Consider the following 21,843-nt stretch of genomic DNA (forward strand, 5'->3'; position numbering starts at 1 on the left):
CCACAATTTTGATATTTTTGTCTTTTTCACTACTGCACAGATTCAAAAATCGTTCAATCATTTAATTGTAGCAGAACAAAGGCTATTCCGGCACATAAAGGAGTAATGTCGGATTTTCCAAAAAACAAATGTTGTATATATTGTAACGAATATGCCGCAAATCCTCTTATTTGCAATCCTCTGCTAAGTTCGAATCACTAAACTGTTGAATAAATAACTCCAATATTGAAAAATAGAAAAATGTCCTTTATTAAAGTACTTCACAATAACACTTATACTTTGCTACTCTCTGGCTTAATAACCAAACTGATTGATAGCTCAAATGAAACTCTACTATTCAAAATAATTCTGCTATAGCTCGCTAGATAGCTCTTAATTGAAATCTCAAATCAAACTGAATTACTTCTTACTCGCCTGCCCCGCTTTTATAGTTTACGCTGCATACTTCTAGGCTCTTCGATTTCCAGAAGTTACTAGTTAGTTTCGGCTACAAAATCGCCAGCCACAACTACGTGCACAAATTATTGCTCTCTCTTGTGACAACTCAGATAAGATATATGCATGTGTTTGTGCATCGCCGCTCCGCTGCTCGTATACGTACATATGTGTAGACGCAATTATTTATTCGTTTATGTAGATACATAATGATTGAATTATTGATGTGAATGTTTGTAGTTTACAGTCTCTCGCGCAAACATAGGCGTATAAGTAAATGCATCTGTGTGTGACATCTTTCGGCTGCCTTACATATGTGTATACATGATTTGATTATTGACGTAAATACTGCTTATCGTGGCCTTGGCATCGCCTTAGCGATCGTATAACTTAGCGATGTTAATATCCGTGACACTGCCCTCCACCTAAGTCTGATCGTCCCGGTCAGACAAATCTCTCGATCTAAACGCTGCTAATCTCTCCAAATGAACCACTTTCGTTTTGGTTCGTGGTTTGGTAGTGGTTTGTATGCGGTACACTACATCGTTGATCCATTTTACAACTTTGTATGGGCCTTCCCAGTTACACTGCAATTTCGGGGACAAACCTTTTTTTCGTTGTGGGTTGTATAGCAGCACCAAATCTCCTTCCTGAAACCCTTCCGAATTAATTGCTTTATCATACCTCGCTTTCATCTTGTCACTCATAATCTTTGCTCGTTGCCTTACCAGATCGTGTATCTCTCTCAGCTCTTCTTCCAAAACACCAGTGGATTTCTTGACATTCCTCTCCGCATCGGCATCTATCCCATACTTCAAATCAGCTGGCAGTCGAAGGTCATTTCCAAAAATTACCTTTGCGGGAGTTTGGCCCGTTGTGTCATGTACTGCCGCTCGGTAGGTCATCAAGAATAATGATATGTGTGTATCCCAGTCCTTATGGTACTTGTCTACTACTTTCCTTAAATGCTCCTCCAATGTTCTATTGAAGCGTTCCACCATACCATCGGACTGATGATGCAATGCAGTTGTCCGTGTTTTTCGAATGCCCAACTTCTTGCACATTTCTTGGAACACAGCTGATTCAAAATTCCTGCCTTGGTCAGAATGTAACTCCATTGGTACACCATACCTTGCAACCCATTCGTTTTTAACCCCTTCTGCTACTGTTTCTGCTTCTTGGTTTGGGATTGGTATACCTCTGGCCATTTCCTGAAATAATCCATAACCACCAGTACGTATTTGTTTCCGCGGTTGCTAGTAGGAAATGGACCTGCGACATCCATGGCGATCCTTTCAAATGGTGCACCTGAAATATACTGCTTCATCTGGCCATGAATTCGGGTTTTGGGCCCTTTCGCTCTGTTGCATACCTCGCAGTTGGCAATCCACTCGGTGACCGACTGACGGCAACCAACCCAATAGAATCTCTGCTTAATTTTTTCGAGTGTCTTCGTGATTCCAAGATGACCTCCACTTGGACCATTGTGCAGCCCGCTGAGCACGTCAGGAATCCTCTTCCTGGGAACAACTATCAGTTTCTTCTTGCATTGACCATCCTCACTCTCCCATACTCGATGCAAGCAACCGGATATCAATTCTAAACTGTTCCACTGTGCCCAATATGACTTCACAATGGGACTTTCTGCTGACATCTCCTCTCTGTTCGGTCTTTCGTTTAGTTCGAGCCCTTGCATAACATGTGACAGATCTGTATATTCTAGCTGATACTTTCTTAGTTGTTCCTTGTCTCATTCATCCGTACACGTTATAGTCATTAGCCGGACATCTATAATGTCTTCTTTAGCCTGCGCCTTTGAGCAGTGCTTGCATTCCAGACTACATGGTCTTCGTGACATTGCATCAGCATTTCCATGGGTACTACCTTTTCGATGCTCAATGGAAAAGTCATAGCTTTGTAGTCGCTCGATCCACCGTGCCAATTGTCCTTCCGGATTACGGAACTGCAGAAGCCATTTCAACGCTGCGTGATCTGTCCTTGCACGGAATCGCTGGCCGTAGAGGTATTTGTGAAAATGTTTAATGCACTCTACCAATGCCAACAGCTCTCTCCGTGTAACGCAATAGTTCCTCTCTGGTTTTCCAATTGAACGGCTGTAATATGCAACTACCTTCTCTTGTCCATCGACCAGTTGTAATAAAACGCCTCCTATAGCATATCCGCTCGCATCTGTATCTAGAATAAACGTTGCTCCTGGAATCGGGTATGCCAACATTGGGGCAGTGCACAACCGCTACTTCAATGTTTGGAAAGCTACTTCTTGATCCTTCTTCCATTCAAAAGATTTATTTTTCCTTGTTAGCTCGTGGAGACTATGGGCTACGCTGGCAAAATTTGGTACAAATCGGCGGTAATATGTGCACAACCCAAGGAAACTTCTCAATTCATGCAGATTCTGTGGTCTTGGCAAATCCTTTACTGCCTCTATCTTTTCATTCGCTGTACAGACACTTTCTGTCGTTACCTTGTGGCCCAAATAATTTACTTCCTTTTTAAACAGCGTACACTTTTTGGGACTTAACTTCAGACCAGCGCCAGCTATTCTCTGGAAAACTTCCTCCAAGTTTTTAAGATGTTCATCAAAACTCTTGCCCAATACGATGATGTCGTCCAGGTACACCAAGCATGTTTTCCAATGCAGTCCTTTCAGTACCTGGTCCATGAGTCTCTCAAAAGTAGCTGGTGCATTACAAAGTCCAAAAGCATCACTGTAAATTGCCAAAGACCATCACCGACACTGAAGGCTGTTTTCTCTTTATCTTCCTCCTTCACCTCAACTTGCCAGTAGCCGCTTTTCAAGTGCAGTGTGGAAAACCATTTCGTACCAGATAGCGAGTCCAGAGTGCCGTCAATTCTTGGCAACGGGTAGCTATCCTTTTTCGTGACGTCGTTCAACTTGCGATAGTTCACGCAAAACCTCATTTTTCCACCCTTCTTCTTCACAAGTACCACAGGTGAGCTCATGGACTAGCTGATGGTTCGATGACGCCGCTGTCACTCATTTCTTGTATGATTTGACTCACAACTTCCCGCTTCGCTAGTGGAACACTACGTGGAGCTTGACGGATGGGCCTCGCGTCTCCAGTGTCAATTTGATGTTTCACAACATTGGTGCGGCCTGGTTTGGAACCATCCTGGTCAAATATGTTTGCGTACTTTAGGAGCAGTTGCTTGGCCTTACTCTGATAATCTTCCTCTATCCCCTCCGTCCATGCCGTGATGTCATTTGAAAGATCAGTATTACTAGATGAAACGTGTTACTGGAGCTGTTCACAGTTAATAACTACTTCGGCCTCTTGGCATCTTCCCAAAATAGCTCCTTTGGTAAAATTGAATGGTGACTTGAACTCATTGAGTACTCTTACCGGAATACGTCCATCTTGTTTTGTCATAGCCAGGGTTTTTCCTACAAGTATGTTCAGTGCTGATTTATTTGCTGCTTCGACAACCCACAATGTGTTTGTCCCACAATCTCCATCTACCTTTGCCCAGATGACTGCTTCTGATTTTGGTGGTATTTGCTGACTCTCTTCCACCAGCACTCGTTTACTGCTGTAGCCTCTATCGTAGCCGAAATTAAGTGGCACATCCATATTCTTATATCTCATCGTCTTGCTTTGCATATCGATCTTGATGCCTTGGTTGATTAAGAAGTCCACTCCAATTATGATTTCATCAACAATACCTGCCACTATAAAATTGTGAAGTACCGTGACGTTCCCAATTGCTACTTCACATTCTACTTCTCCAATTACCTGGGTGTCCTCTCCAGTGGCTGTACGTAACCTTGCTCCAAGCAACGGTCTTATCTTCTTTTTGACTAAATCTGATCGAATGATGGAATGGGATGCACCCGTATCTACAGTCAGTAAACGTTCCTTTCCATCCACATGTCCTCCGACAGTAAGATTGCTTGACCTTCTTCCAATTTGCGAGATAGAGATTATGGGGCATTCAATTGAGGGAGCCAGCTGTCGCCCCTTGCGGCTGACTCGCTTTAGTTTAACGATTGAGTGGATTTGGAGATTTGCTCGTCTCCTTCAGCTCTGCGTTTACGGCCACACACATTGTTGGAACTATTGGAATTGCTACTGCAATGACGTGCAATGTGACCTGGGTTACCGCACTTGAAACATTTCATAACTCCGGCATTTTTGTGTTGTGATCCCTTCAGAGCTTCCAAAATTGTATCTACCCACTCCGGCCTTACTACTTCCACACGATGAGCTTTGTATGCTGGTTTACTCAATAATGACGCCGTTTCCTGAGTCAATGCATGGGATACCGTTTCAGAAAATGTTTGCTTTGGGTTCGCGTATGTGGCTCGCTTCGTTTCGACGTCCCGTATGCCATTTATAAAGCTCTGAATCTTCACTCTTTCCGTGTATTCCACGGGTGCATCCGCATTTGCAAGATGAGCCAATCTTTCAATGTCCGAAGCAAACTCCTGCAAAGTCTCGTTAGCTTTTTGGTAGCGGTTTTGCAATTCTATTTGAAATATCTATTTCCTGTGTTCGCTTCCGTATCGCCGTTCTACATCAGCCATCAATGCGTCATAACTGTTCCGTTCGTACTCTGGAATAGTCTGGAAGATTTCCGCGGCAGGCCCTTTCAGTGCCACGAACAGAGCTGCAACTTTATCTTCAGAATTCCTTTGGTTCACTGCTGCGGTCTTCTCAAACTGTAGCTTAAAGACCTGAAAAGGAACAGAACCGTCAAAGGATGGTGTCTTTACCTTTGGATTACTAGTTGAAACTGCTGGGCGATTTAGTTGCAACTACTCGATACGTCCTCTCAAAGCATCCACCTCGGCCTCGATTTTTTCTTCAAACTGTAAAATTTTTGTATCTTGCGCCTCCAACTTCGAGGAAATACGTCCTTCTTGCTCTTCCAGTTGAGCAGAGATCTGCGATGATATCTGTGCTGAAATTTGAGCCGACATTTCGGATATCCGTGCCTCTTGTGCTTCCATCTTCGATGTAATCTGTGTCGACATTTCTGACATACGTGTTTCTTGTGCTTCAATCTTCGATGTTATTCGTGTCTCTTAGGATTCCATCTGTGATGACAAATACGTTTTCTGTTGTTCTAGTTGAGATGACATATACGTTTTCTGTTCTTCTAGTTGTGATGACATGTTGGTGGATATTTGTGATGACATTTCTGTTATACGTGCCTCTTGCGCTTCCATCTTGGATGTTACTGTCGATGTTTGAGCAGTTATTGCAGCCAATATCATGTTCAAGTCTGTGCTGGTAATTGTCTGCGATGTTTCGTTTTTCTCTTCAATTTTTGTTGTTGTCTCGTCCCCATCAGGATAAAAGACATACTCGTCCACATCAATTCCTTCTGCTTCCACTGCCTCTCGTAGCCGAGCCTGAAGTTCAAGTTTAACGCCGCATGTATTCAATCCACGGCTCTCCAACTCCTTCTTTAGTTGCTGGATCTTCAATTCACTGAACTTTGCCATGTCCTTGTTGTGCTCTGGAATTTATTCAACAATTCCTCTTCTGACAGCAATTGTAACGAATCTGCCGCAAATCCTCTTAGTTGCAATCATCTGCTAAGTTCGAATCACTAAACTGTTGAATAAATAACTCCAATATTGAACAATGGAAAAATGGCTTTTATTAAAGTACTTCACAATAACACTTATACTTTGCTACTCTCTGGCTTAATAACCAAACTGATTGATAGCTCAAATGAAACTCTACTATTCAAAATAATTCTGCTATAGCTCGCTAGATAGCGCTTAATTGAAATCTCCAATCAAACTGAATTACTTCTTACTCGCCTGCCCCGCTTTTATAGTTTACGCTGCATACTTCTAGGCTCTTCGATTTCCAGAAGTTACTAGTTTCGGCTACAAAATCGCCAGCCACAACTACGTGCACAAATTATTGCTCTCTCTTGTGACAACTCAGATAAGATATATGCATGTGTTTGTGCATTGCCGCTCCGCTGCTCGTATACGTACATATGTGTAGACGCAATTATTTATTCGTTTATGTAGATACATAATGATTGAATTATTGATGTGAATGTTTGTAGTTTACAGTCTCTCGCGCATACATAGGCGTATAAGTAAATGCATCTGTGTGTGACATCTTTCGGCTGCCTTATATATGTGTATACATGATTTGATTATTGACGTAAATACTGCTTATCGTGGCCTTGTCATCGCCTTAGTGATGGTATAACTTAGTGATGTTAATATCCGTGACAATATGTACATATGTAGCTGATGAAACAACGGAATTATCAGAACGAGAGGTCTAGTTTTGGTGGTTAGATGTTTCGATCGATTAACAAACAAATTTCGTTATAGATTTTAGTCACAAGTTGAGCCTAATAAAAGTGATACAACACTGAATTAAAAATTTATTTGAAAATCACGTTTGCTTCTTGGTAATTTTATAAAGCTTGCATTGATGGAGCCAATAAGATGGCCAGCGAAAAAATTAATTGAAAACAAAATTTTACATTTAGTGCATTCAGGCGAATCGACTTGAACTAGGTAACCTATCACTCTGCAAAATGGCTGAGTTTGTCCCCCTTTTCTTATTCTGTAAGAAATATTGCCACGATTTTGTTATGCCATAATTTGTATGCTGCCACGACTTTGTGATGAGAAATTTAATTCTCATACATCAGACGATGAATAGCACTGTGATATTGAAATATTTTGGGTCTTATTTATGTATATGGGCAAGCACCCTTTAACTTTTAGCTTTTATTCTTAGTGGCGGCCACCGTGGTGTGATGGTAGCATTCTCCGCCTATCACACCGAAGATCCTGGGTTCACGCTCCGGACAAAGCAACATCAAAATTTTAGAAATAATGTTTTTCAATTAGAAGAAAATTTTTCTAAGCAGGGTCGTCCCTCGGCAGTGTTTGGCAAGCACTCCGCGTGTATTTCTGCCATGAAAAGCTCTCAGTGAAAACTCATATGCCCTGCAGATGCCGTTCGGAGTCGGCATAACAATAGTAGGTCAAGTTTCGCCAATTTGTAGGAAAAATTAAAAAGGAGCCCGACGCAAATTGGAAGAGAAGCTCGGCCTAAAATCTCGTCGGAGGTTATCGCGCGCTACATTTATTTATATTTATTCTTAGCTTTAAAAAATTTGACTTCGCTTCTTTTATCCTTTATTTTTTGTCTATATAGCCTTTTTTCTGCAAAGAAGTTCTGGCAACACTGCTCTAGTATTTTGACATGCGGCGAAAATTAAAACGAAAATTGGGAAGCAACTGTCAGTAACCCCAATCTTTTGTGGCGAGTGTTTGATATCAAACATACGAACTGACGCCTCTTGTTATGTATGCTCTTTGCTAATATCTCTGGGATGCTCGTCATAAATTCCCCCCAACCAGACAGAAGCTAACCGATGCTAGTCGGTACCTAGCGGCTACAACTCTCATAATTTTAAAGTTGTTGATCTCTTTGCAATCGCTTAATTATTCGTAATAATTATGAAAGAAAATCAGTTATTTGTTGCTGTTGTTGCTACTTTTCATGACCAGATGTCCTTAGTGTGGTACGTTCCTTTATGATTGTTCCATATGTTTCTAACAGGTAATAAGTGCTTCCAGCCTTTTTTATCACTTTGACCTTAACACCTTGTGGGGCAAGGTTAGCGTTGAAATGTTTTCCCAAATTACTTTGCACAAAATTTCTACGTATCACGATTTGTCCTGGGGTAAACTCCCGCATACGCGCGCGTAGGTTATATGTGCGTGTGTTTTTCTCATACGCCAGTTTCATTTTGGAATTAACTGATTCGCGAATGATGGCGAATTGATCCTCCCTACTAAGTCGAGCACTACCCTCAGACATCAATCCTAGATTCTTCAAGATACCGTAGTCTTTTCCGTGTGTTACCATGTTTTGTCCGAAACAAATGAAGTACGGCGACTGACCTATTGTGCTCTGTAAGCCATTTCGTAAAGAACAATTAATACTGCTTACGTAAGCATCCCAATTCCGATGATCCTTGCGTACAAAGGATCTCAAAGGCTCGTTAATTGAGCGATTTATGCGTTCCGAGGCGTTGGCTTGAGGTGAATATACCGCTGTACGAACATGGTTAATTCCATGTTTGTCAATGAAATTATGGAACTCCTTGCTGACAAATTAGCTTCCATTATCGGATACTATTGTCTGAGGTACACCAAGACAATCCAAATTGTAGTTTTAAGAAAATCTATTATTAAGTTGGTTGTGAACTTTCTTAGTGGTTGCAAAAAAGTGAATTTCGAAAAATGGTCGAGGACAATAAAAATACCTTTTTGATCTCGGAAAAGGTCCAATGAGGTCGATGTATAATCGTTGGAAAGGTCGCGCTGACTCGGCATGCTGTCCCTTCGGAGGGCGAAGCGAATACGACGACGTCTTCGAAGTTTTGCAAAGGTCACAGGATAGCACATAATTTTTTATGTTGTTTACCATACCGGGCCAATATAAATGTCTTTTTACCAGCTCAATCGTTTTGGCTATACCACCGTGTGCTGGACTAGGCGAATTATGAGCCGAGTAAATAACGCTTTGCCTTAATTCAGTCGGCACAAACAGTTTCCACACGTCTTCTTACAGGGGCATGTTGGTCTAAAAATTATTCCTATAGTAAATCAATTTGTCTATCATTTTGTAGTCTGGCATATCACTGTTGGAAAAATTTGCCCGTAATTCTCGGTATTCATCGGATTCGAAGTGCGGCGATTCTAAATCTATTTCTGGCAAAATCTCTAACTCTATCTCCTCCACATTTCCGGTTTCGCCAAAAGCGCGAGACAACGCGTCAGCGACTTTATTATCGCTTCCTTTTCTTTGTTCGATGGAGAAGTTATAACCTTGTAGTTTTAGGGCTCACTGCGCTAGCCTTCTGTTTAAGTATTTTTGGCGCATTAGCCATTTCAGAATCGCGTGGTCAGTTACGACTTTAAAGTCGTGCCCTTCGATATATGGCCTGAATTTCTTTATTGCCATAACCACTGCGAAATATTCCAGTTCAGTGACGGTATAATTTCTCTGCGCTTGGTTCAGTTTTTGAGACATAAATGCAATAGGCCTTTCATCGCCATTTTCATCAGCTTGAGCTAACAGACCACCAACACCGTACTGGCATGCATCACATTTGACAATGAACTGTTTGGAATAATCAGGGTGAATCAGTAAAGGTGCCGTTGTGAGTTTATTTTTGAGCTGCTGAAAGGCATCTTCAGCTGCTGTATTCCAAGTAAACTTCTTTTTCTTAGAGAGCAGCTCGGTTAGTGGAAACGTGAGGCTAGCATAGTCGGCAATAAAGCGCCTATACCACCATGCCGTTCCCAAAAATTGGCATACTTGACGAATGGTTTTCGGACTTGGATAGTCAGAAATAGCCTTTACTTTATCTTCGTCTACCGCTAGTGTCCCATTCCCAACTATAAATCCTAAATATTTCACTTTATTCAGACCAAAGCTACTCTTCTTAATGTTGATAGTTATACCAGCATTTCGTAGATGTGCTGCAACTTCCAACAGATGCGATATGTGTTCTTCAAACGTTTGTGAGACAACTAACAAATCGTCTAGGTAACCGAAAACACGATTCTTGTGATTGTAAGGGATAACCATGTCCATCAATCGACACATTGTTTGTGGTGAATTACAAAGACCAAATAGAATGCGTGTAAACTGGTACAATGTCGATGGGCTATTGTGAATGTGGTCTTGTGACGAGACTCCTTTGACAAACTTATTTGCCAGAAGGCATACTTGAGGCCAATTTTCGATGTACAATATACAGGCGGTAGTCGGGCTATCAGTCCATCTATATTCGGAATAGGATACGCGTCCTTCACAGTTACTTCATTAAGTTTTCTCGAATCTAAACAAAATCTCACCTTTCCAGGTTTTACTATAAGTACTCCTGGAGAGGACCATGCGGAACTCTCAGCCTTTTCTATTAGGATAGGTTAGGTTAGGATAGGGTGGCTGCCCGAGATCACACTTAGGCCAGTAGTATTAGGCCCGTTGTGATACCACGAAAAACACCGTTACCTTTCCTCTTCGAACCATTTTTAGGACCTGATGAAAGCTACCAAGTCCTTGACGTCATGCTCCACAACTTGGCTCAGATCATCAAGAAATGGAGCTCCCAGAAAGCGCTGCCGTGCTCCGCTTAGTGCTGGGCAGTTGCAAATGAGGTGAACCACCCTTTCTTCCTCCTCATCCTCTTTACAGCTCCTACAGCAACGACGATAAGGCGTTCCTAACCTTTCCGCATGCCTACCTATGAGGAAATGACCCGAAAGTGCCCCCCACAAGTGTGGAAATTCTATCCCTTCTTAAGTTGTACAAGTGACGGGATCTTTTAGGATTCCATTTAGGCCAGGTTTCTTTCGATGTTCGACACCCCGGTGTTTGTATCCATTTTTCGTCGGCTTGACGGTAGATGTGCTCTTTTAGCATTACCTTACATGTGGAAAGGGGCATACCTAAGCGTTCTTGTCCAGGAAGAACCTGCCTGGTTGTACCCTGCCTCTTGGTAATTTTATAAAGCTTGCCATTGATGGAGCCAATAAGATGGCCAGCGAAAAAATTAATTGAAAACAAAATTTTACATTTAGTGCATTCAGGCGAATCGACTTGAACTAGGTAACCTGGCTGAGTTTGTGATTTTGTAATGCCACGATTTGTATGCTGCCACGACTTTGTTATAAGAAATGATCTCATTAATTCTCATGCATCAGATGATGAATAGCGCTGTGATATTGAAATATTTTGAGACTTATTTATGTATATGGGCAAGTTGGCTTTAACTTTTAGCTTTTATTCTTATTGGCGGCCACCATGGTGTGATGGTAGCGTGCTCCGCCTATCACACCGAATATCCTGGGTTCACGCCCCGGACAAAGCAACATCAAAATTTTACAAATAATGTTTTTCAATTAGAAGAAAATTTTTCTAAGCAGGGTCCCCCTCGGCAGTTTTGGCAAGCACTCCGCCTGTATTTCTGCCATGAAAGGCTCTCAGTGAAAACGCATATGCCTTGCAGATGCCGTTCGGAGTCGGCATAAAACAAGTAGGTCGCGTCCCGCCAATTTGTAAGAAAAATTAAAAAGGAGCACGCCGCAAATTATAAGAGAAGCTCGGCCTAAAATCTCTTCACAGGTTATCGCGCCTTACATTTATTTATATTTATTCTTAGCTTTAAAAAATTTTATTTCGCTTTATTTAGGCCACAGGCCTAAATATATCTCACCCCCCCCCCCCCCCCCCCCCCCCCCCCCCCCCCCCTCCTCGTAACATAACTTTCTTTGTTTTATTTTCTTCGTTACTACCACCCGCATATTCTTGTGATATACACACAGGCATGTGTGAGTGGTAGTACGTATGTGTCTTAGACGTTTACCGCTGTGAGCCCGTGGTACAGCAACTTTGTTGCCGGGAAACCCAACGAAGTGGCTGTATCGTGGGTTCATCGGCTCATGTGGAAAAGAGTCTCGTCCTCTTTTAATCCAGCAGCCAGCAAAGGAACACGTAATCGCCCGTTCACGTAAGTTCAACTTTTCAAAATTATATTCACATATATATCATTTTCCACAACATTTGTTAAACCTTTTCTTAACACTTGTTGTATTTATATAAATAAAAGCACTCTGTGAATTCTCTTTATTAATACGAAATCCTTTTGGTGTTTTTATTTTCTTCCTTTTTTTCGCCTTAACCTAATCTTTAACAAATACGTGGGTGCGCGCCGTTGCCACCACGCATTTGTTCATGGTCCTTACCACGCCGGTAAGAAGAGCCAATTAACTATAGCTACAGTCCACTCCACTCCCTAGGCAATTAATAGGAAGCAGATCCACCAAACACACATTTACAATCGTGATAATAATCTTCAGCAATTGGCACACACAAACAGATTTGAGCGACATCCAACCTCCAAACAACATCAACAACACCAACAATCCACAAAAAGTCAATCTATTAATACGGATCAGCAATTTATTGAAAGGTACGTGGTTTAAAAATATTCCGTGCTAGGTAGGGTTTTCTTTAATTTCACATTTAATAAAATTTCACAAATAAAAATAACAAATTACAGAGTGATTATATCAAACAGTGCAAGTAATTTTTTTTTTTCCGCGAAGTGAGAAGTTTAACTTTGTGCAAAAATAGAAAAAGGCGCTTAACACAGTTATTTAAAGTTTGTGCAACACGCCTTGTGACTATCCGGAACAATCCCCCACCAGCGGTAAGATTTTCCGGACACAGCTCGAGGTAGCACAACGCTGCTCAAAAAGGTTAACATAACCTCAAAGATTTGCGTCACTTTTCTATTTTCACCTCTGCAGGATTTATCTGAAAAAATTCATTTAATCCACTGCCCAAACATTCGATTTGTTAAGGTTACTTATTCAGAAACCTGAAAATTTATTTAGGCGCACATTTAATTAAATACAATTTTCTTCCACATAAAAATCACTTGCACTTATTTACACGGGCATTACTGCAATTTATTTTGTTGTTTCAGTGCAAAGTGCACTTATTTTTGAAACTACACACATATTGTTGTTGTTGTTTGGGTGGCCAATAGCCTCATTCCTTGCACAATTATTTGAAATATTGAAGAATTATTATTCTCATTTGCGGCAATACACAAATCAGTTTTTACTGATCTAATTTTTGTGATACAAAAGTTCACAGTCCTTGGTTAAATTACCAAAAAGTCCATAACGAACGTTCATACATTTCTTTATTTTTTCACTAACACCACTTTCTTCACTAGCCATTACTTATTGGCTTACACGAGTCATTGGCACATCTGCATTAGAGCATTCTTTGAATAATTACGTGGGTGCGCGCCGTTGCCACCACGAAAATTGCACATTCTTTAAATTAATTCCTAGCTTTCTCGCAAGCTTCGAGGCCACTTCCTCGAGAGATCTCTCTCAAACACAGTCCTTCTTTTCAGTTCATTTTCACTCAATACTCTCTGCAAAGGCAATTAATCAATTAATATTTCAATAAATTTTCATATAATGGATACCTATACACGCCAAGCAGATGCAGTGACGGAGTATGAAAATGACTTCAACGACATGTCACCTTCACAACACAGTAAACACTCCCTAATATACCAAAGGGATGAGTTAAAAACTCTGTGGGAAGCTACGAAGGTGACATACGAAAAGCTCTTAGGTTCATCAGAGCTTGATTCAAAGGACTTATCGGCTATCAAGAAGAAGCATAAAATGTGCTATTTCAGCTTCCTAAAGTGTCAGGCGGCAATAGCTGAGCTTTTGGAGAATTTTGAAAGGAAAGATAAGAAAGTAGATGTCTCAGATAACATGGAATATCATGTGCGCCTGCCAGCATGTGATACGGATATTTTCAAAGGTGACTATATTTCATGGCCGTCTTTTAGGGACATGTTCACTGCCATATATATTAATAATAGTAAACTCCATGCAGTGCAAAAACTATACTATTTAAGGCAAAAACTCAAGGGGAGGCCAAAGAGATAGTGGAACGGTGTTCCTTAACAACAGACGGTTTCGATACAGCGTGGAAAAATTTATGTGACCGATACGAAAACAAACGTATCTTGGTCAATGCCCAATTAAAAATTCTTTTTAGTTTAAAAGCAGTTGAGAGCGAATGCGGTAGCTCCATTAAAAAACTGCAACGTGAAATAAACAATTGTATCTCAGCGCTTCAATGTCACAAGATTGACATATCAAACTGGGATGCAATTCTAACGTATTTGTGCTCCACAAAACTGCCAGAAACCACACTGGCTCTATGGGAACAAACCATAGAAAATAAAACAGAAATTTCAAAATGGGCAGATATGGATAAATTCTTATCCAGCAGATTCCAAACGTTGGAAACTGTCGTAGATATAAGAGGGGATACGGTTTCAAAACCCTCTAAGCCACATGCTTCTCGTTCCTCGGCAGATACATCGTCGAAACGATTAGGGTCCTACCAGGCAAGTGCAACAGTAGCCAAACCTACGTGTAAGATGTGCAAAAGTTCTGCACATCGAATTTCAAAGTGTGAAAAGTTCGTACGTTTAACACCCAATAAACGGTTTGAACAAATTAAGAGCAGCCGTGGGTGTATAAACTGCCTTTCTGCTGGCCATTCGGTGACAAAGTGCACCAGTCAAATGAACTGTGCCACATGTCATTTAAGACATCATACGCTGCTTCATATTTCGAATCAGCCAAAACCAACAAATACTCCTGACACTATCGGAGCATCTACCTCACGGGAAGCTCAAATACGACGCAATGCTGAAAGAGAAAACGCTCCGATTAATAATGTGAACTCATGTTTCGCAAACACAAATAAAGGGGTATTACTAGGGACAGCTCAGGTCAATATTCGTTTTAATGGTGTTGACTATTCGGCGAGACCCCTAATAGACTTGGGATCTGAATGTTCATTCATTACCGAAAAACTAAAGCGCAGAATTAATCTGCCATCCAAACACCTGCATGCCCAAGTTTCGGGCATCAGTAATACAATGTCTGCACAAGTAAAAGAAGCGTGCAACATACAATTGCGGTCACCAACAGACCCATTAATCGAGATCAATACGATCATGCTGGTTTTACCACAATTAACAGGGAATCTTCCAACTTGCCAAATAAACGCAATGACTAGGCAAGCATTCCCTGACTTAGTACTGGCTGACAAAAGATTCTTTGTCAATGAGCCAGTCGACTTAATTCTGGGCGGAGACATATACCCCCAAATTATGCTAGGCGGTATCAGGAAGGACGTGCTGAACACATTAATAGCACAGGAAACGGTGTTCGGCTGGATTTTGACAGGCCGGACAGATGCGGTTGATACAAATAAGACCCTAGTTTCGTATTTCAATGAGGTCACTTTAGATAAACAATTGGCGGCTTTTTGGGAGATAGAGGAAATTCCAAAGAAAAGGAGCATCAATAACGATGACACTTACTGCGAGGAGCTATACAAATCCACAACAGTTCGGAACAACGATGGCAAATACGTAGTCTCCTTACCCTTTAGGAAAGAGTTTAACTTAGGCCCCTCATTAAGAAGTGCGTGCTCTCAATTCTATCGCAACGAGACACGACTTGCGAAAAACCCAGTCCTTCAAACGGAATACAATAGAGTTGTATCCGAATATGAAACTTTAGGGCACATGAAACAAATAGGCAATATTTCGCCAGACTCAAATGACTGTTACTTCCTACCTCACCATGCTGTTATAAAGGAGGGAAGTACAACGACAAAAGTCAGAGTCGTATTTAATGCATCTTGTCCTACCACTAATGGCAAAAGTCTAAATGATGCCTTATATCCAGGTCCGATTCTTTAATCCGACCTGACAATTCTTATACTACGTTGGCGGCTGTTCAAATACGTATTTAACAGTGACATAGAGAAAATGTATCGCCAAATATGGGTCAATGAAGACCAAACAAAATATCAGCGAATCATATTTCGCAAATGCCCCAAAAACCCAATTAACATTTATGAATTGAAAACGGTAACCTTTGGGGTTAATTGTGCTCCGTATCTTGCGATTCGAACGCTGCACCAACTAGCTGATGACGTGGAGACATCGCATCCAATGGCAGCAGATATACTGCGAAATTGCATGTACGTTGATGACGTACTCGCCGGTGGACACAGCATCGAAATTGCATTCAAGGCAAGGGACGAAATATCATTGGCATTGCAATCGGCAGGTTTCCCATTGCGAAAATGGACGTCCAACTGCAAGAAAATCCTACAGGGTATACCGAAGCAACACCTATTAAGCGAGGATTTTCTTGAGTTTGAAGACACCAGCATGGTAAAAGCACTCGGTATCAGGTGGAACGCCCATTTCGACTACTTTTACTTCACAGCGAAACCCTTTGACAATAACCACGCCGTAACAAAAAGGTCAATACTTTCTGCGATCGCAAAACTTTTCGACCCTCTTGGCTGGCTGGCACCAGTCGTAATTGTAGCCAAAATAATAATGCAAAATATTTGGTTGGAAGGGACAGGCTGGGATGAAGATGTGTCTGAAACTACTCTACATCGGTGGCAATCATTCATGACGGACTACGAAAAGATCAACGATATACGCATACCGCGATGGGTTCACTACACATTGAAGGACAATGTCGAAATACATGGATCCAGCGATGCCTCGGAAAAAGCATATGCCGCCACTGTTTTCCTGAGGGTACAAACAAAGGATCAAGTCTTCACCAACCTGTTGATGGCCAAAACGAGAGTAGCCCCGGTCAAAACCATATCATTGCCACGACTGGAACTCTGCGGCGCAGTCCTACTTGCAGAAATTATAGAGTCGGCCATAGAAAATATGCAACTTTCAAACATTAAAGTAACCCTTTGGACAGATTCGACTATAGTACTGGCGTGGATCCGAAAACCACCATGTTCGTGGTCAACGTTCGTGGCACATCGAATAACTAAAATCATCAATAAAGTAGGAGGCAAGGTATGGCGGCACGTAGACTCCGCGTCAAATCCTGCAGATTTGGCGAGCAGAGGCCTCTACGCTTCGGATCTAATCGAACATTCTTTGTGGTGGCAGGGACCTTCTTGGTTACAAGAAGACAACGAAAATTGGCCAACACAAGAAGAAGATTACAATACGAATATGGAGGAAAAGAGGGTGAAAGTTCATGCAACTTTGGTGAAAAATAACTTTGATATTCTAGATAGGTTTTCCGATTTACCAAGGGCTTTGCGGGTTATATCCTATATTCTTCGGTTTTTCCAGAATACGCACCCAAAAACTAAATCCTCCTGCAAAAGGGATTCTCATTCGATCGCTCCTGACGAAATAGAGAAAACAACGCGAAGATTGATAACAATATGCCAGAGGCAACATTATCAAGAAGAGTACGCAAACTTGAAGTCAGGAAATCTAATAAATGGGAAGAGTGAGATTTTACCCCTGAACCCATATATAGATGAAGAAGGCATCATTCGAACTGGGGGGCGGACTGGGGCATCGAAAGACATGTTCCATAATGAAAGTCATCCCATTATTCTTCCTTATACGTGCAGGTTATCCAGACTTATAGTCCAATCCTCTCACGAGACCACCCTGCATGGAGGGAACCAGCTGATGCTACGTCATATCCGCACTCAGTACTGGATCCCACGTGTTAAAATAATGATACGGTCTGTTATCCACAACTGTAAGGTCTGTACTATTTACAGGAAGCGGACACAAACGCAACTTATGGGGATCCTTCCGAAGGAGCGCACCACCTTTTCTAGGGCCTTTACCAACACTGGGGTAGATTTCGCGGGACCATTCGATATAAAATCCTACCGAGGGAGGGGATGTCGAATTTCAAAAGGATATGTTTGCCTGTTCGTCTGCTTTTCGACGAAAGCCATCCATCTAGAAGCGACAAACGATCTTAGTACCGGGTCCTTCCTAGCTGCCTTCGCCAGATTGGTATCCAGACGAGGCTGTCCGAAAAACGTTTACTCCGACAATGGTACTAACTTTGTCGGAGCTTCTCGATCTTTACGATCCGAGTTTAAAGCATTTCTGCGTGAAGCAAGGGACGGAACGTTGACTAAGTATAGCCATCACATTATAGAATGGCATTTTATACCGCCAAGCGCTCCTCACATGGGAGGTTTGTGGGAAGCGGGGGTAAAAAGTTTTAAGACCCACTTTAAAAAGATCGCGTCCGATCATAAACATACTCTCAAAGAGTTTACAACCCTCTTATGTCGAATTGAGGCCTGCCTCAACTCGAGACCTCTAAGTCCCTCATCCAACGACCCTTCCGACCTGGAGCCGCTTACTCCAGGCCATTTTCTCGTAGGTGGGCATCTTTTAGCTCCACCTGAACTCGACTGTAGTGAAAACCCTGCCTCCATTGTAAACCGATGGCAAAAGATGAAAGCCTTTCATCAGACCTTTTGCAAAAGATGGAAATCGGAATATCTCACCGAGATCCAGAAAAGGTATAAATGGAAACATCCACAATCCAACTTAAAACCCGGGGACCTAGTCGTCATCAAGGAGGATAACCTACAACCGAACGAGTGGAAAATGGGGAGAGTCGTCAACACACATCCAGGTTCCGTTAACCGTGTACGTGTTGTTGACGTCAATACAATCAAAGGACAAATTACGAGACCAATAGCGAAATTGGTACTACTTCCGCCCAACGACAACGAAAATGAACTTTAATAGTCCATATTCCTTTATCCCAAAAAACCCAGCTCTCGTTCACCCCGAACGAGGCCAACACACAAATAACGCAGCTCTCGTTCCACCGAACGAGGCCAACACACCCTAACGCAGATTCACTATCTGCCGTAGAATACAATTGAATCATTTCTTTTCTCATCATCATAAAAATTCAACTGCCTATTGCCAAATTCCTCAAACGGGTTTTTGGGTTTGCGATATCTGACACATTGCACCCGCAACCGCTTGGGCTTAAATGTAAAATAATTTTTTTTTCAACTGTGATCACTTAAATGAGCATCCAAATGTATTATTTACATTTCTTTACAACAGTTAAATAAAAAGAACTACCTATGTATACTGAGCCTCGTCCGTCCGGATGTCACGTTGTTTAAAAGCTTTCCCAGATTATTGAACGAATTATTGAATTGCTTCACATGAATGTTTTAATACATTTAAAGCGATACGGGCAATCCCCGCTTAACTCATACAAATAGACAACATTGGGTAATTCGTTGTAGTTCCATAAATGGAACTAGTTCCATAAATGGAACACAAACAGCAACATTACCAAATTTCTCTGAAAACCGCCTTACCTACAAGCATAACTTTAACACATAATTACATACGATGTATGTAGTGTGTAAAAGAACAAAATATGCAAAGAAGGCAATTGGGAGAACTTTTCAACAGCTACGGCAAGACGCGGCTGAATACGCTGGTAACACTTCAACCATCGCAGGAGTGCGGGTCCAAGTCTCACTCCTGGGATCAAGGGCTTCGAAGAGTCCTGACCAAAGCTCTCAGCTGAGTATGTAATGTTCGGTTACACCTGAACTTAGTCTTCCTTACTTGTTAACATTAAAACCCCTCACCCAAAAACCCTTCTTTTCGCTCTCTGAAATTTTCACAAATCTTGAGAAACGCCATTTCTGCGATCAATAATCATATTTACCCTAGTAATGTCTCGACAGACCTGCAACCAGCGCCTACTATTTAGCGCAGGTTCTTTCTTGAAAGTATCGTCCGATGAACCGCGGCGCACCCAATGGATACGAAATCGCGGAAATAAAACCTCGAAAAATCTTACAAACATCCAGCAACCGGCTGTTTCAAAAACACAAAATTTTAAGCAAAAAATTTCGGCAGAATAGATAAATAAATTCAGTGTGAAAATGCTGCAATGCGAGGAACTGAAGGAAGATGAAGTTCTCCCAAATACGCTGGAACAGTTTACGGAATTGGATCAAGTACTTGAAACGATCAATACAATGAAGTACTGCGATGTATCAGGCTCTGAACGGAATTACGAAAGATATACGGAAGTTTTGTCCAGATACCAAGAGCAGCCTCATTTACTTGATCCATATTTGGGATTTGTTGTTGGGGCGATTGTTGGCAAAAGTGCACGATAAAGCATTACCAGAAAATGCAATTCATACTGCATTTAAATATGTGTATATGCTTAGCAAAGTGCGTACATATAAAGTGGTGGTAAAATTCTTGCCACACGAATTGACTGACTTTGAATTCGCATTGGATTTGCTCGAACGCCAAAATCCGACAACATAATAACTGAGAAACGCGTTATATGTTATTACTGTGGATGTCTATACTGGTTTTGAATCCATCCCATATGTCACGTCTAGACGCCTATACCACAACTGCTAGTGATGCAGGCCACCCTGCAATTACTGATGGGAACGGCATAAATGATGTTAAAATATTAATGAATCACGCACAAACGAAATCTAAAATGGAACGCATTTTTGATATTTGTCAACTTTATTCGGCCAACAAATGATACATGCAGTAATATGCAGCATATTTAGCTGCGAAATACTTGGTACGCGCCGATATTAAAGAGATTTACTTGGAACGTTATTTGGACGAGATAACGTCGGCGCTGAGTGAATTGGATCACAAGGCAGAAGAACAGGGTGGCGCATGAAAAAAGATTGCTTTCAAATCAACTATTAACTGAATTCAATGAATTAATCCCAAAATGTATTCGACGTGATCTCTATCGTGGTATGAGCGGTGAAATAATGAAAACTTGTAGTACTGATCTCATTAAGAATTGTAGTATGGCACGCATTGAGATATCGATCGCAAGTCTTGACTCTTGGCAATATATTGTGGATAAGTGTTTGCTAAATAAAGCTGCAGTTATACGTGAACGTGCCATAGCTGCTTTTGCCGAACTTTGTCGCGCCTTCTATAACATTGAAGATCATTCAGAAGCAAATGCTGAAATTATTCATGTTTATCTAAAGGGTGCCAATAATAATTTGGAAGAGCATATACATACGTATGGGTTATATAAGCGCAAGCATTGGACAGCTAACTGAATCTTTAATAGAATATTCTTCGGCAGCATTATTCGAATTTCTACGCACACACCCCGCAGAAGTGCCACGTTTGTGTAAGGAGGTGGTTACTAATTTCGAAGAGAATGTCATGCATGAGCGGGTCACGTATCCAATGTTGAACTTTTAGATATTTTAATAAGCTCAGGGACCATTAACGATGTATTATTGGACAACTCGAATACATTTGGTGAAGTTGTCGCCTGTTGAACATCGAAACAAAAGGACACAAAAAAACCACAAACTAATATCTAGCATAAATGTCTATTGCCAGTTGGTGCAAGTGCCACATCTTTCCAAACGTATTCTATCTAAATTGGTCATATTCATTGGACTCGCTCATGTGCACGTACGCAAAACGAGTGCTACTAAATGATATGAATTTTTGGCATTCCGTGCTGACGCTTATGACATTCCCGAAGAGAATATGGATGCAATATTAAACTTACTATCGGAGACTGATTGGGGCTTGCCACTGGTTACAGTGCGGCCCATACGTAATCAATGGGTATTAAAACACCAGTCAGCGGCGCTGTAGCGAGTACAAGCACTGCTCCAATAGGTACGGCGGCCAACTTTGCAATTTATCTTATTGATCAAGCGGGTGCAGATGTCAGGGCAGCGCAACGAATGCCACATTAAATTTATGTAAGATGTCGTTGTATGACAACATATGGCATTTATTTTTTCAACAATGCGGTGTGCTTGTAGCAAACGCGTATCTTCTCTTATAAAGTATTTTAACATTTGATATTATTTAAACCTCAATTGTATTATTATGGAGGAATGAAGGCAATGGCCA

The 21,843-nt window shown here is 41.4% G+C and overlaps 1 protein-coding gene and 1 pseudogene across 8 annotated transcripts in view; both read left to right on the forward strand.

The window, feature by feature from the left end:
- Nepl16 (Neprilysin-like 16) overlaps positions 1–21,843 on the forward strand; it is a 2,088,045-nt gene that overhangs the window by 97,282 nt on the left and 1,968,920 nt on the right. The gene's annotated exons all lie outside the window — the stretch shown is intronic.
- Positions 19,848–21,683, forward strand: LOC137238752 (uncharacterized; annotated as a pseudogene).

This window comes from Eurosta solidaginis, chromosome 1, assembly GCF_040869045.1.
Source record: "Eurosta solidaginis isolate ZX-2024a chromosome 1, ASM4086904v1, whole genome shotgun sequence".
In the NCBI taxonomy this organism is placed as follows: domain Eukaryota; kingdom Metazoa; phylum Arthropoda; class Insecta; order Diptera; family Tephritidae; genus Eurosta; species Eurosta solidaginis.